The sequence below is a fragment of the Schistocerca nitens genome, chromosome 3 (assembly GCF_023898315.1).
Source record: "Schistocerca nitens isolate TAMUIC-IGC-003100 chromosome 3, iqSchNite1.1, whole genome shotgun sequence".
In the NCBI taxonomy this organism is placed as follows: domain Eukaryota; kingdom Metazoa; phylum Arthropoda; class Insecta; order Orthoptera; family Acrididae; genus Schistocerca; species Schistocerca nitens.
In genome coordinates, this window is record NC_064616.1 from 974,401,042 (window position 1) to 974,417,569 (window position 16,528).

Genomic DNA, 16,528 nt, shown 5'->3' on the forward strand with positions numbered 1-16,528 from the left:
CGGTGGTCACAATGTTCTGGCTGATCAGTGTGGAAGAGAGAAAAGGAGAAGAGATACCTTGTACCAACAGTACCCTCCGCCGCTTCCGGAGCATAGCCGTCAGAAAGCAGGAGGTGTCGGTATAATTTAGTCCTGGGCGGGATGGCGATTTTGTCGCGGTCGCGGAGGCGGAGGCGGCGCGGCGCTCCCCAGTCCCCACCGCGGCGCGTCTTTCACCTTTTACCTGCCCCCTCCTCCTCCCCCTTTCGCTTTCCGTGACTGAGTCGTGGTCTCGAAGGCAGACAGTTGCGCTCCGCGCGTCGCCTTGCGCAGTGAAAGCCTAACGGTAGCTGCGGTGTTGGGTGCTGCTCTGCTTATGCAATTCTAGCCATGGCGAGTCGGCGACAGGCAGCCACCTGCGGGAGCCCTCGGTCCTTCTGACACGCCGTTCCCTTCGAGTGATTCTTCTCGCTGGCGCCGGGAGACGCAATTTCGAGAGCGACAAGGTAGGTACAGGCTGTGGCTGTCGCTTACGAGCGCCAGTAATGTACTAGCTTGGAACTGGCAACATAAGCGAAGCCCTCGCGATCGGTAACTGTTTCATTTGGAAAGCTCGCTCGGCTTCTGGCACACGCAATATTGTACTCGCATAGCTCGTGGCCAGAAAGCTGAAGGCAAACCGGCGATCCGATCCGCCTTTCTTTTCCTTTCGGAGTGGGAGCTCGTAAAATTTTCTCGCGTTTTTTTCCACATTGAGTCTGACCTGCTATAAAGAAAATACTGGTGAGTACCACACTAAAGTCTCTACTTCGTCCCTAAACTTCAATTTACTCTTTTCGCTTAACGTATGTATCGAGATATATATTCTAAAATAATTTAAGTTTTTAGATTTTATGACAATGATAACATTGTATGCCATACCTCTTTTACAACAATATGACAGTTGAGACTTAGTAACTCAGCTATGCAGAAAGAAAGGATCGCGTAAATTGTTTGCCTTTCTTTTGTTCAGGCTCGTTCATTCAATACGTTCAATAAAAACCAAACGAAACTGACAGATATACGATCGTATCAGGCTTTCACCGTGCCTCTCTTACACCACGTTAAAAGATATAAGACAGTACAAATTAAAATTTTACATACGTTCTTTCCGAAGCAGTACTGAAGGAAACAAACACTGATTGATGCCCTAATTTCACACGAGTAAAATGAAATGTTTACTGTTTGTGTGCGAAATAGCTGTATAGTCCTGAAATGGTTTTCGAGAAACGCTGATTGTGTAATCTTAGCTTTCCGAATCTCAAATAATAAAGACTGGTAAGCGCTGCGAGTGCACATAACGCGTGCGTCTGCATCCACGTTGTCGTTGGGCCAAATAATTTGTGTTGAGCTGTCTACGTATTGTAGTGTCCTTGCTCAGGGTCCTTGTAGGTGCGGAGAAAGCTGCTACGCTAACCACACTGCGGTCAGTAGACACAAGTCTCTGGCAGTCATATGCAAGATGCGTTTTGCATTATTTGGTGTTGTAGAGCGTTACTCATTTTTATGTCTCTGCTTTAGTTACGCCGTCACGTTTCCTGTTCAACCACGTCAGAACTCTCTGGTGCATGTTTCAGAAAATCGTGCTAATGACCATACTGTGCTACATGAAACCTCTGCAGTCCGTTGTATTTCTCTGAGAACAGATGACAGTGACAAAGGTAGTTTGGAGTGAAAAATGAGGTTAATTGCAACACCTAGAGAAAGAGAAAAAAAGGACATAAGATTTGAAGAATATTTTGTTGACATCAACGTCTTTAAAGATGGAGCACCACCGTAGTTGGATAAGATTACTGCGCGACAAACATCGATTTCGGGAGTCATCCGAAATTCGACAAAAATGTTTCAGGATGACAGTACGTCGATTTACAGCATGATCCTCCAGATCACGAATGCGGTGTTTCAACCGCTGTGCTATTATATGAGAGACGTTGCGAGAACAGGGGATGACGGCTGACGAATATAATGATGATTTGTGAGATGATGCGTTCTGTGAATACATTAACCTGTGGCTGAGAGGAGCAGCGTCATGCCGCAACAATACTCTGCCTGAAGCACGCAGCAGACACATCTTGGCAGCCGTGACATATCTGAAATCTGCCTTATTTTGCTGTATTAAGTTATTTAGCTGGGATTACGGAGCTCTCATGTTGAGGAGGTACACAGAATTTTCAAATGTTCTTAATCTTGTATCGATCCTCGGAAAGGCATACTTAATGAATATTTAGAAGTGCGATGAAGTGCCTCTTTGTAACGTATCGTCAGATTGTTTTTCTTGCTGGGGGGAACTATTTTCGATGAGTCTTCCGAGGGAAGCTCTTCGACATACACATTCACTGGAACTCTGTTCACAAAATTCTTTACTGCACTGTAGTGGATTTACGGTTCTTCAGATAAACGTTACATCTTCGAGTTAAATTTCGTTTGGTTATTAATTAATTAAATTCGTGCACTTTTGAGTATTGGTAACAAATTTACATATGAAAAAGGACGATCTAGTCCAGTTGCAAGAAGGAAATTCAGATACATTATAATTACGTTTATAGCAAATTTTTCTGAGCCACAGCTAAGTTTTATTACTGTTACCAGCTTCAGAACTCCACAATAATGAATATGCTTGTTTACAATACTTTCAGAATCTAGAATTTCCCCATGTTGTCCGCCCCGATAGCTCAGTGATCAGCGCGGCGGAGTATCACGCCACGGGGCTCGGGTTCGATTCCCGGCTGGGTTCGAGGTTTTTTCCGCCCAAGCACTGGGTGTTGTGTTGTCCTCATTATCAATTCACCATCATAAGTGGAAGGCAACGGGAAACCACCACTGGAATCACTTGCCAAGACGCTCATGCGGTGGACCTCTCTGACGAGGCTTTCCCCACGACAAGACCTGCCGTAAGGCAGAACACATTATTTTCAATCACTTTGTCTAGGTGTTATATCTGTAAGGTTTAGAGACAGACTGAGAAGTTGTGCAGACGATCTCTTATGACAATGCAACATTATGGGGTGGGACACGCTGCTCCAACAAAGCAGACGCGGAGTGTTGTTGCTTGCTGGCGGCCCATTGGGATTCAGCGCAAAGGTCTAAAACAGAAGGGCCTTCATCCACAAGACTAATACTTGAGTGTGTCTCTGTGTTCTCTCGTAGCTCCAACAAACCGTGCTGTAAACGTTCACAAAACAAAGCAACAAATGTTTATATCCTACAGCGAAATTTCATGGCGCCAATATCTTCTTCCCAGTACCGGCAGCTTCGGCGAGTGTTGCGGGCAGTAGGCTAGAACCCCGGCCCTAGTAGGCGTCCAGTTTTTGCACTCTATCTCGCACAGACAAATCCTGTAGAGTGGTGCTCAGTGATTTCCATATGTTTACATACATCGCAGCATCTAGCCGACAGCCGAAAAGAGATGCTGCACAGTCTGCATGTATCGCCTTGTGTGCAGATGCTCGATTTTGCTCTGTCTGTCAACGGTTTCTTTCTTTTTTATTCATAATGCCGATTTATTCTTTTAACTATTTTTCAGTGCGTTCTTTTATTCTGTGAAGCTTTTTGAATGTTGTAACTTTTGTTTCTGTCAAATGAAGAGTCTTTGGCCAATTCCGGATGTCGGTTTTATTCACGTATGTTATAGCTGGTTTTCACGATAATATTCTTAACTGTAGTCTCTCTCCTCCAGGGTAATTACGTCTTTATAGCACAGTAATGACCATAATAATAATAATAATAGGAAGAAGAAGCAGAAGAAGAAGATGGCGGAGTAAGGAACGAATTAAGAAAAGTGTGAGTACGGATTTCCAGGTCAAGTGACCATTGCAGGTTCAACTAATATCTAAAGTGAATCATCATTAGTGATGTATGCTTGTAAAGTAAACTGGATGTTCAGTAATCATCGTTTGGTTCTGAAACTCTAACAGCAACCGTGCTTGTATAAATTATGGGAATTCAGGTCCTTGTATTTTGCAAACAGTTAAAAGTGTTTATTAGCTTAACCGAATAATTGCACACTCACGTTTGTAAAAACTGCAGTACCTAGAGACAGTCACCTAGGACAGTCAGTTATCGGTAGATGAATAAAACTGTAATAAGGGATTAAGACAGCAAACAGAAGTGGTACACGCGGTCCAAGCAGCGGTCGCTGATGCGTCCATCTTACGTCAAGGTTATTGAGTGGAAAGCCTCAAACTAAGCTACATCGTGAAACCAACATCAAACCGCCTGCCGATGTTGCATAGTAAGTTCGAACGGAGAATAATGTTCGTGTTGGTCATTTCGTGACATTTTGGTTAATGCAAGGTACATTGCGTTTAAATGCGACACAAAATCGAATTTCGGAAACCTGTTTTCGTTATAGAGATTGCATGAATACAGTTTGCAAGCCCAATCAATTATCAGTTTTCAGTGTTTCAGTTGTTCTACATGAATGGTGTCTTTAAATACGTAGTTCCAATTTCATCAGCGCGATGAGGTGAGGTTATCAGTAACTTCTTAATATTTCCATACGACAGATCTCAATGAGCTTTTAAGAATGAAAGGGAGATTTTTCAAGAATTTTTTTTAATCTTATCAGCTGCAGTTAATGCGTGCGAAACTGTTTGGTTACACCCACCTGGATCACGTGCGTTGCCGAAAACAGTGGGAAGTGATTATTGGTAAATCATTATTGTGTTCCAACATTTTGGAGTCTAGCCGGCCGGAGTGGCCGTGCGGTTCTAGGCACTGCAGTCTGGAGCCGAGCGACCGCTACGGTCGCAGGTTCGAATCCTGCCTCGGGTATGGATGTGTGTTATGTCCTTAGGTTAATTAGGTTTAATTAGTTCTAAGTTCTAGGCGACTGATGACCTCAGAAGTTAAGTCGCATAGTGCTCAGAGCCATTTTTTTTTTGTTTTTTTTTGTTTTTGGAGTCTCGGAGTGATAAGAATATTTTCGAGACATTCCTGCTGCTGCGTACAGGATTAACGTCTCCAGTAACCATTGTGTGCGGCAGGCTGAAAGAAAGAGTGGCTACATAGTTTACAAGTTAACCACAAGTGTAGCTGGATGACACACTACAAATCCCATAGTCCAGGGTTCGATTCCCAGTCCGTCCTATAATTTTTTTCAATACTTATTACTTTTCTCACCTCTGGAAATTATCTGTTAATATGAAAAATAGCGAGACGCTCCACGGTTTGCAGTCTACGTTAAACTGTAGGTCCGCCAATAGCTGGTTGTGTAAGTCAGTTTAAAGATCGGAAAGAGTCGTGGAGATATCACCAGCAAGAGGATCATGCCTAATAAAGCACTGTGGTATTCAAACTAGCCTTTGGGTTGACCACATCTTTACGTTTCGCCTTGTGCGAGATACAGAGCTGTTGACAAGCAGTTCGATTTTGTTAATTCAACAAATATATCAGCATGTATCTTTCCATCTAATAACACTAACATGTGCTTCTCTTCAACCAAGTAAAGGAAATGTCTAATTTGTCGGTCATTCAAACACTTCTTCTTTTCCTTCACGCAACATAACGTCACTTCTTTCACGTTAACCAACATTTTACAAAGCAGTTAACCACCTGACACCCAGTCGCGATTCGAATGCAGTAGAACGTTTACATGGCGCACAACACGACTGTGAGAGGTAAGCATTTTCAGGATAGGTTTTGGACTATTTGCCGGCCGAAGTGGCCGTGCGGTTAAAGGCGCTGCAGTCTGGAACCGCAAGACCGCTACGGTCGCAGGTTCGAATCCTGCCTCGGGCATGGATGTTTGTGGTGTCCTTAGGTTAGTTAGGTTTAACTAGTTCTAAGTTCTAGGGGACTAATGACTTCAGCAGTTGAGTCCCATAGTGCTCAGAGCCATTTGAACCATTTTTTTGGACTATTTGGACAGCCAGTAGTCCATCTCCGTAGCTTACTGCCAGGAGGAGGACTCTGGTTCTGTTCCTGGCACTGCTGGGAGCACTCATCCTTGTGAAGCAAACTGAAGAGCTACTTGGATGTAGCGGCTGCTGGAAAGCTGACAACGTCTTGGAGAGCGGTGTGCTGACACAATATCCCTCTGTACTGCACCCAAATGACCCCATTGGCAGAAGATAACACAGCAGTCGATCAGTATCTGATTATCATCAGGGCCGGAATGTCGAGTTTGAAAAAAGTAAAGAAAACATGAGCAACGAGAAGAGGTATTGGGAAACCAGTGTGCGGACTGTGAACACGGTGTGGAACCAATAAATAGACGAGTGTCGCATGCAAGCACTGGAACATGTCACGTAGCCACAGCAAAGGATAGCCGCCATCATATCCGCACAACGACTCAATCGTCTTCACAGGAGGTACTCTTCTCCCGATCTTCGATGAAGGCTTAGCCCTACGTACTGCTCCTTGCGTCGTTAGGTGTCCGTTTCAGTTATTCTTTCCTTCTCCGAATGTCCTTTCTTGTGAGCAGCTGAAAAAAAATACGGAAAAAAATCTACATTAGAATGTTTGTTGTTGTGGTCTTCAGTCCTGAGACTGGTTTGATGCAGGTCTCCATGCTAATCTATCCTGTGCAAGCTCCTTCATCTCCCAGTACCTACTGCAACCTACATCCTTCTGAATCTGCTTAGTGTATTCATCTCTTGGTCTCCCTCTACGATTTTTACCCTCCACGCTGCCCTCCAATGCTAAATTTGTGATCCCTTGATGCCTCAGGAAATGTTCTACCAACCGATCCCTTCTTCTAGTCAATTTGTGCCACAAACTTCTCTTCTCCCCAATCCTATTCAATTCCTCCTCATTAGTTACGTGATCTACCCACCTAATACTCAACATTCTTCTGTAGCACCAGATTTCGAAAGCTTTTATTCTCTTCCTCTCCAAACTATTTATTGTCCATGTTTCACTTCCATACATGGCTACACTCCATACAAATACTTTCAGAAACGACTTCCTGACACTTAAATCTATATTGGATGTTAACAAATTTCTCTTCTTCAGAAACGATTTCCTTGCCATTGCCAGTCTACATTTTATATCCTCTCTACTTCGACCATCATCAGTTATTTTGCTCCCTAAATAGCAAAACTCCTTTACTACTTTAAGTGCCTCATTTCCTAATCTAATTCCCTCAGCATCACCCGACTTAATTCGACTACATTCCATTATCCTCGTTTTGCTTTTGTTGATGTTCATCTTATATCCTCCTTTCAAGACTCTGTCCATTCCATTCAACTGCTCTACCAAGTCCTTTGCTGTCTCTGACAGAATTACAATGTCATCGGCGAACCTCAAAGTTTTTATTTCTTCTCCATGGATTTTAACAACTACTCAAAATTTTTCTTTTGTTTCCTTCACTGCTTGCTCAATATAAAGATTGAATAACATCGGGGAGAGGCTACAACCCTGTCTCACTCCCTTCCCAACCACTGCTTCCCTTTCATGTCCCTCGACTCTTATAACTGCCATCTGGTTTCTGTACAAATTGTAAATAGCCTTTCGCTCCCTGTATTTTACCCCTGCCACCTTCAGAATTGGAAAGAGAGTATTCCAGTCAACATTGTCAAAAGCTTTCTCTAAGTCTACAAATGCTAGAAACGTAGGTTTGCCTTTCCTTAATCTTTCTTCTAAGATAAGTCGTAAGGTCAGTATTGCCTCACGTGTTGCAACATTTCTACGGAATCCAAACTGATCTTCCCCGATGTCGGTTTCTACCCGTTTTTCCATTCGTCTGTAAATAATTCGCGTTATTATTTTGCAGCTGTGACATATTAAACTCATAGTTTGGTAATTTTCGTATGTGTCAACACCCGCTTTCTTTGGAATTGGAATTATTATATTCTTCTTGAAGTCTGAGCGTATTTCGCCTGTCTCATACATCGTGCTCACTAGATGGTAGAGTTTTGTCAGGACTGGCTCTCCCAAGGCCGTCAGTAGTTCTAATGGAATGTTGTCTACTCCCGGGGCCTTGTTTCGACTCAGGTCTTTCAGTGCTCTGTCAAACTCTTCACGCAATATCGTATCTCCCATTTAATCTTCATCTACACCCTCTTCCATTTCCATAATATTGTCCTCAAGTACATCGCCCTTGTATAGACCCTCTATATACTGCTTCCACCTTTCTGCTTTCCCCTCTTTGCGTAGAACTGGGTTTCCATCTGAGCTCTTGATATTCATACAAGTGGCTCTCTTTTCTCCAAAGGTCTCTTTAATTTTCCTGTAGACTGTATCTATCTTACCCCTAGAGAAATAAGCCTCCACATCCTTACATTTGTCCTCTAGCCATGCCTGCTTAGCCATTTTGCACTTCCTGTCGATCTCATTTTTGAGACGTTTGTATTCCTTTTTGCCTGCTTCATTTACTGAACTTTTATATTTTCTTCTTTCATCAATTAAATTCTATAGTTCTTCTGTTACCCAAGGATTTCTACTAGCCCTCGTCTTTTTACCTACTTGATCGTCTGCTGCCTTCACTACTTCATCCCTCAGAGCTACCCATTCGTCTTCTACTGTATTTCTTTCCCCCATTCCTGTCAATCGTTCCCTAATCCTCTCCCTGAAGCTCTGTACAACCTCTGGTTCAGTCAGTTTATCCAGGTTCCATCTTCTTAAATTCCCACCATTAGAATGTTACAGCACCATGTTATTCCGCCAGCAGGTGTGGCTCTATACCCTGGTGCTCAGGTTGCGCATTTGTCGTTTATGCGGCGTTCTACATTTCTCGTAGAAACCACTTGCTGACCGGCCAAACCTCTCCCGCAGGTAAGGTTCAAATTCAAATGTCTCTGAGCACTATGGGACTCAACATCTGAGGTCATCAGTCCCCTAGAACTTAGAACTACTTAAACCTAACTAACCTAAGGACATCACACACATCCATGCCCTAGGCAGGATTCGAACCTGCGACAGTAGCGGTCGCTCGGTTCCAGACTGAAGCGCCTAGAACCGCTCGGCCACCTCGGCCGGGCGCAGGTAAGGTGTTCCGCCTACCTGATGAGGTTCCGCGTCCGGAAAATCGCGACATAGGTCCAAACGCCCCCCATGAACCATGGACCTTGCCGTTGGTGGGGAGGCTTGCGTGCCTCAGCGATACAGATGGCCGTACCGTAGGTGCAACCACAACGGAGGGGTATCTGTTGAGAGGCCAGACAAACATGTGGTTCCTGAAGAGGTGCAGCAGCCTTTTCAGTAGTTGCAGGGGCAACAGTCTGGATGATTGATCTGGCCTTGTAACATTAACCAAAACGGCCTTGCTGTGCTGGTACTGCGAACGGCTGAAAGCAAGGGAAATTACAGCCGTAATTTTTCCCGAGGACATGCAGCTTTACTGTATGATTAAATGATGATGGCGTCCTCTTGGGTAAAATATTCCGGAGGTAAAATAGCCCCCCATTCGGATCTCCGGGCGGGGACTACTCAGGAGGATGTCGTTATCAGGAGAAAGAAAACTGGTGTTCTACGGATCGGAGCGTGGAATGTCAGATCCCTTAATCGGGCAGGTAGGTTAGAAAATTTAAAAAGGGAAATGGATAGGTTAAAGTTAGATGTAGTGGGAATTAGCGAAGTTCGGTGGCAGGAGGAACAAGACTTTTGGTCAGGTGATTACAGGGTTATAAATACAAAATCAAATAGGGGTAATGCAGGAGTAGGTTTAATAATGAATAAAAAAATAGGAGTGCAGGTTAACTACTACAAACAGCATAGTGAACGCATTATTGTGGCCAAGATAGACACAAAGCCCATGCCTACTACAGTAGTACAAGTTTATATGCCAACTAGCTCTGCAGATGATGAAGAAATAGATGAAATGTATGACGTGATAAAAGAAATTATTCAGGTAGTGAAGGGAGACGAAAATTTAATAGTCATGGGTGACGGGAATTCGTCAGTAGGAAAAGGGAGAGAAGGAAACATAGTAGGTGAATATGGATTGGGGAAAAGGAATGAAAGAGGAAGCCGCCTTGTAGAATTTTGCACAGAGCATAACTTAATCATAGCTAACACTTGGTTCAAGAATCATAAAAGAAGGTTGTATACCTGGAAGAATCCTGGAGATACTAAAAGGTATCAGATAGATTATATAATGGTAAGACAGAGATTTAGGAACCAGGTTTTAAATTGAAAGACATTTCCTGGGGCAGATGTGGATTGACAACAATCTATTGGTTATGAACTGCAGATTGAAACTGAAGAAACTGCAAAAAGGTGGGAATTTAAGGAGATGGGACCTGAATAAACTGAAAGAACCAGAGGTTGTAGAGAGTTTCAGGGAGAGCATAATGGAACAATTGACAGGAATGGGGGAAATAAATCCAGTAGAAGAAGAATGGGTAGCTCTGAGGGATGAAGTAGTGAAGGCAGCAGACGATCAAGTAGGTAAAAAGACGAGGGCTAATAGAAATCCTTGGGTAACAGAAGAAATATTGAATTTAATTGATGAAAGGAGAAAATATAAAAATGCAGTAAATGAAGCAGGCAAAAAGGAATACAAACATCTCAAAAATGATATCGACAGGAAGTGCAAAATGGCTAAGCAGGGATGGCTAGAGGACAAATGTAAGGATGTAGAGGCTTGTCTCACTAGGGGTAAGATAGATACTGCCTACAGGAAAATTAAAGAGACCTTTGGAGAGAAGAGAACCACTTGTATGAATATCAAGAGCTCAGATGGCAACCCAGTTCTAAGCAAAGAAGGGAAGGCAGAAAGGTGGAAGGAGTATATAGAGGGTTTATACAAGGGCGATGTACTTGAGGACAATATTATGGAAATGGAAGAGGATGTAGATGAAGACGAAATGGGAGATAAGATACTGCGTGAAGAGTTTGACAGAGCACTGAAAGAGCTGAGTCGAAACAAGGCCCCGGGAGTAGACAACATTCCATTAGAACTACTGATGGCCTCGGGAGAGCCAGTCCTGACAAAACTCTACCATCTGGTGAGCACGATGTATGAGACAGGCGAAATACCCTCAGACTTCAAGAAGAATATAATAATTCCAATCCCAAAGAAAGCAGGTGTTGACAGATGTGAAAATTACCGAACTATCAGTTTAATAAGTCACAGCTTCAAAATACTAACGCGAATTCTTTACAGACGAATGGAAAAACTGGTAGAAACCGACCTCGGGGAGGATCAGTTTGGATTCCGTAGAAATGTTGGAACACGTGAGGCAATACTAACCTTACGACTTATCTTAGAAGAAAGATTTAGAAAAGGCAAACCTACGTTTCTAGCATTTGTAGACTTAGAGAAAGCTTTTGACAATGTTAACTGGAATACTCTCTTTCAAATTCTGAAGGTGGCAGGGGTAAAATACAGGGAGCGAAAGGCTATTTACAATTTGTACAGAAACCAGATGGCAGTTATAATAGTCGAGGGGCATGAAAGGGAAGCAGTGGTTGGGAAAGGAGTGAGACAGGGTTGTAGCCTCTCCCCGATGTTATTCAATCTGTATATTGAGCATGCAGTAAAGGAAACAAAAGAAAAATTCGGAGTAGGTATTAAAATTCGTGGAGAAGAAGCAAAAACTTTGAGGTTCACCGATGACATTGTAATTCTGTCAGAGACAGCAAAGGACTTGGAAGAGCAGTTGAACGGAATGGACAGTGTCTTGAAAGGAGGATATAAGATGAACATCAACAAAAGCAAAACGAGGATAATGGAATGTAGTCGAATTAAGTCGGGTGATGCTGAGGGAATTAGATTAGGAAATGAGACACTTAAAGTACGAGGGCAGTTCAATAAGTAATGCAGCACATTTTTTTCTCGGCCAATTTTGGTTGAAAAAACCGGAAATTTCTTGTGGAATATTTTCAAACATTCCCGCTACGTCTCGTATAGTTTCATTGACTTCCGACAGGTGGCAGCGCTGTACGGAGCTGTTAAAATGGCGTCTGTAACGGATGTGCGTTGCAAACGGGCAGTGATCGAGTTTCTTTTGGCGGAAAACCAGGGCATCTCAGATATTCATAGGCGCTTGCAGAATGTCTACGGTGATCTGGCAGTGGACAAAAGCACGGTGAGACGTTGGGCAAAGCGTGTGTCATCATCGCCGCAAGGTCAAGCAAGACTGTCTGATCTCCCGCGTGCGGGCCGGCCGTGCACAGCTGTGACTCCTGCAATGGCGGAGCGTGCGAACACACTCGTTCGAGATGATCGACGGATCACCATCAAACAACTCAGTGCTCAATTTGACATCTCTGTTGGTAGTGCTGTCACAATTGTTCACCAGTTGGGATATTCAAAGGTTTGTTCCCGCTGGGTCCCTCGTTGTCTAACCGAACACCATAAAGAGCAAAGGAGAGCCATCTGTGCGGAATTGCTTGCTCGTCATGTGGCTGAGGGTGACAATTTCTTGTCAAAGATTGTTACAGGCGATGAAACATGATTTCATCACTTCGAACCTGAAACAAAACGGCAATCAATGGAGTGGCGCCACACCCACTCCCCTACCAAGAAAAAGTTTAAAGCCATACCCTCAGCCGGTAAAGTCATGGTTACAGTCTTCTGGGACGCTGAAGGGGTTATTCTGTTCGATGTCCTTCCCTATGGTCAAACGATCAACTCTGAAGTGTATTGTGCTACTCTTCAGAAATTGAAGAAACGACTTCAGCGTGTTCGTAGGCACAAAAATCAGAACGAACTTCTCCTTCTTCATGACAACGCAAGACCTCACACAAGTCTTCGCACCCGAGAGGAGCTCACAAAACTTCAGTGGACTGTTCTTCCTCATGCACCCTACAGCCCCGATCTCGCACCGTCGGATTTCCATATGTTTGGCCCAATGAAGGACGCAATCCGTGGGACGCACTACGCGGATGATGAAGAAGTTATTGATGCAGTACGACGTTGGCTCCGACATCGACCAGTGGAATGGTACCGTGCAGGCATACAGGCCCTCATTTCAAGGTGGCGTAAGGCCGTAGCATTGAATGGAGATTACGTTGAAAAATAGTGTTGTGTAGCTAAAAGATTGGGGAATAACCTGGTGTATTTCAATGCTGGATAAAACAACCCCTGTTTCAGAAAAAAAAATGTGTTGCATTACTTATTGAACTGCCCTCGTAGTAAAGGAGTTTTGCTATTTAGGGAGTAAAATAACTGATGATGGTCGAAGTAGAGAGGATATAATATGTAGACTGGCAATGGCAAGGAAAGCGTTTCTCAAGAAGAGAAATTTGTTAACATCGAGTATAGATTTAAGTGTCAGGAATTCGTTTCTGAAAGTATTTGTATGGAGTGTAGCCATGTATGGAAGTGAAACATGGACGATAACTAGTTTGGACAAGAAGAGAATAGAAGCTTTCGAAATGTGGTGCTACAGAAGAATGCTGAAGATAAGGTGGGTAGATCACGTAACTAATGAGGAGGTATTGAATAGGATTGGGGAGAAGAGAAGTTTGTGGCACAACTTGACTAGAAGAAGGGATCGGTTGGTAGGACATGTTTTGAGGCATCAAGGGATCACAAATTTAGCATTGGAGGGCAGTGTGGAGGGTAAAAATCGTAGAGGGAGACCAAGAGATGAATACACTAAGCAGATTCAGAAGGATGTAGGTTGCAGTAGGCACTGGGAGATGAAGAAGCTTGCACAGGATAGAGTAGCATGGAGAGCTGCATCAAACCAATCTCAGGACTGAAGACCACAACAACAACAGGTCCAAACGGAGTTTGAGTGCACGATTTTCAGGCGGTCGATATGGGTGTCGGCTGACCTTCCACACTACAAAATTGGGTGCAGTAGCGTCTTACCGATAACAACTTTGACAATGAGGTCTAATGAGAGTGTGTACGTCAGGTTTAATAGCAAATATAGCTAGCGTAGCTGCCTCACAGCTTTTCCCCTCAGTTCTTCGACGTGTTGGTACCACGTAAGACGCCTGTAGATTGTGATACCCAGGTTCTTGGTCATCTTCCCCATTGTACAGGTCCGCCTAGTACGCCTAATTGCCTCAAGTCCACGGGAATTGTAAGTATCGCTACGAGGAATGCTTGGATCTTCGTTGCATTGAAGGCCAATCTCCATTTGGCATCTCATGATCCCAGGTCGTCCCAGGTGGTCTGGAGTCTCCGCTGCAAAAGCTGAAAACTCGTCGTGCGTGTGTATAGCGCCGTGTCATCGGCCTGCAGAGCGAGCTGCACCAGTGGCCACGATGGCAAATCCGCTTTATACAGAGTATAAAACGAGGGACTGAGTTCCGAACCTTGTGGGACTCCCACCACAGTCCAGCGCTCTGTGGACAGGCCATCCGTTGTCCTGACAGGGAAGGTTTTCTCTTCTGAGTAGGATTTCAGTAAACCCACCTGCGAAGCTGGAATCCTATGCACAATGATTTTGTACAACAGGCCCTTGCTCTGTACGCAGTCGAATACACTCGATACATCCAGAAACGCTAACCCGAAGTATTCCCGTCGCTCGAGTGTCTCCTTCACTTCTTCGATGAGTCTCAGAAGCTGATGGACTGTGGCATTTCTTCTTCTCAGGGAGTAGGCGAGCAGCTTCCACATGGCGCTTGTTTACAGCCTCTCGAAAACCTTCGACACTGCAGGTAGATAATTCTTCAGGGGGTGAAGATCCTTACTAGCCCAAGGTATTGCTACTATCTCGACGTGCCTCCTCACTGTTGGAAAGATTCCGGTTTGAATGATGCTATTGCACCCACAATCTAATGCGCTACAAGATGTTCTGGCATCTTCCGCAGAACCACCAACTTTCCTTGTCTGAAGTTGCACCTATTCTTCGTCTGCTGTGACACTATTGATGACACAGCCAGGAATATTGGTAGGAGCTCGGCCACCTGCTGGATACGATCGTCAGTGCCTGGAACGTCGATAGACGTTAAATTTTCTGCAGACGCTTGCTCCATAGCGTTAGCCTTGGCAGCGGACTCAAAGACCACCACATCGCCCACCTGGAGGGGCGGGATTTTCTGCTTATGACGAGGTGAGGAGATTGTGCTCTTTCACGCCGAGTCGTCGTCCAGACAGAGAGTGGCTAGATCCCTGGCTCGCTGAGGCTTGCCTGCCTCAATCAGGTCTGCTCTCGGGCTTGGCCTCCCTTATCTTGCTTTACCATCAAGGTGCTTACACAGCAGACGCCGCGTCAGTTGTGTTGTCTTCTGGCCATCTGGTGGTACACTGCGATACGTGCTGCCCTCTAAACATTGCGCAAGAGACGTGAACCGGTCCTTAGCAAAGGGCGTAACAGATCGTGCAGCTTAGTCCGCAGTACTCGACACTGGATATGGACATGCCTGCGTCGACTGTTCGATGCCCTCTGTTGCGAACTGGATTTGTGGCAAAAACACCACTCGCTTAACTGTCACGTAGACGCGTCCTTTGTAGGTTGATCGTAGTGTTTTCCAAGTAACACTTCAATCTGTCCCACAGTGATAGCAGTATTAGTCTTACATTCTACAGTGCCAACCGCAATCTACCATCCTGCACAGCTGTGCGGCATTGTGACAAGATGAAACGTGTGATGATTTGAGACACAGAATGGTACATCGTATGATATCAACTTCTGACTATTTTTGGTGCTAAGAACCTCAACTATTGCATCTCAGAGGTTTTAGAGCTCGTTGTACTGCTCCACTTTCACGTGACTTCACACACCATATTTTAGCAGAACAATGCTCGGCACGTTTGACAAAGAAATCATAAGCCTTCTTCGATGAACGACAGGTTCAACTGCTTGCCTGTCATGCGCTTTCGCCAGAATGTCACCCATCTAAAACGTGTCTTCTAACAGCCACTGTTCATGTTTTGTGAAATAAGAACTCATAAGAGCTCTCTGATCGCATGCCACAACGTTTAGAAGGAGATCATGTACTGTACTGTAATCATAATCATTTGTGTGTTATTATTACCTCATCAATGCTATAAAGTGCATTTCAATTGTATGTTTAGTTCTTGGTGTTGCAATTTTCACAAACGCTAGTACATGTCTGTGGCGTATAAGGAGAGATAAAAAATTAAATAAAATTTGCTGTTCGCAAAACTGGACGTTGTTCTGATAGGAAATGAAGAACGCAATAACAATTATAGAAAATTATTGTAGTTATAAACCTGCCTGATTGTTTTTCTCCGAGGAATTTAATTTTTGGTTTTTGCCTTTGTTTTCTAAAGTAATTGAGTGGACATATTATTTTCTGTTATGAAAAAGTATCAGAAAATGACCAACAAATTCCATTAGTCATCGAAATGTAGTACCTTCATTTAGCTTCATTGGCAAAGGATCGACTATTGTATTCATTTAGTTTCAGTATATAGTATACTAACACAGTTAGACAATAAGTTATATGACTATATTAAACATACAGCTAATAAACGAACAAAAACGAGTTTTTACACGTCATAAAGCTAGGCTTTCTTCTTCCAGGTTTCTCTTATAAGGTTCCTAGCTGAGCCTGTTAGGTCTAGGAGACATTGTGGGAGATGTGCTGCAGTTTGCGTTTCGCCGTAATCACACGCATTGTTGCTATCAGCTGGAAGCAGTCCTTATTTTATTAAGTTGTCTTTTGTTCTAGTCGCCGGCCGCTGGTGGCCGAGCGGTTC

General features: G+C 43.9%; 1 protein-coding gene across 1 annotated transcript in view; it reads left to right on the forward strand.

Moving 5' to 3' along the window:
- The first annotated feature begins 296 nt into the window (after positions 1-296).
- The window catches only part of LOC126249509 (uncharacterized), a 465,406-nt gene continuing 449,174 nt past the window's right edge, over positions 297-16,528 (forward strand). The window contains exon 1 of the mRNA XM_049951160.1: positions 297-485. The gene's annotated coding sequence lies outside the window, so the exon portion shown is untranslated. The remainder of the gene's footprint in view (positions 486-16,528) is intronic.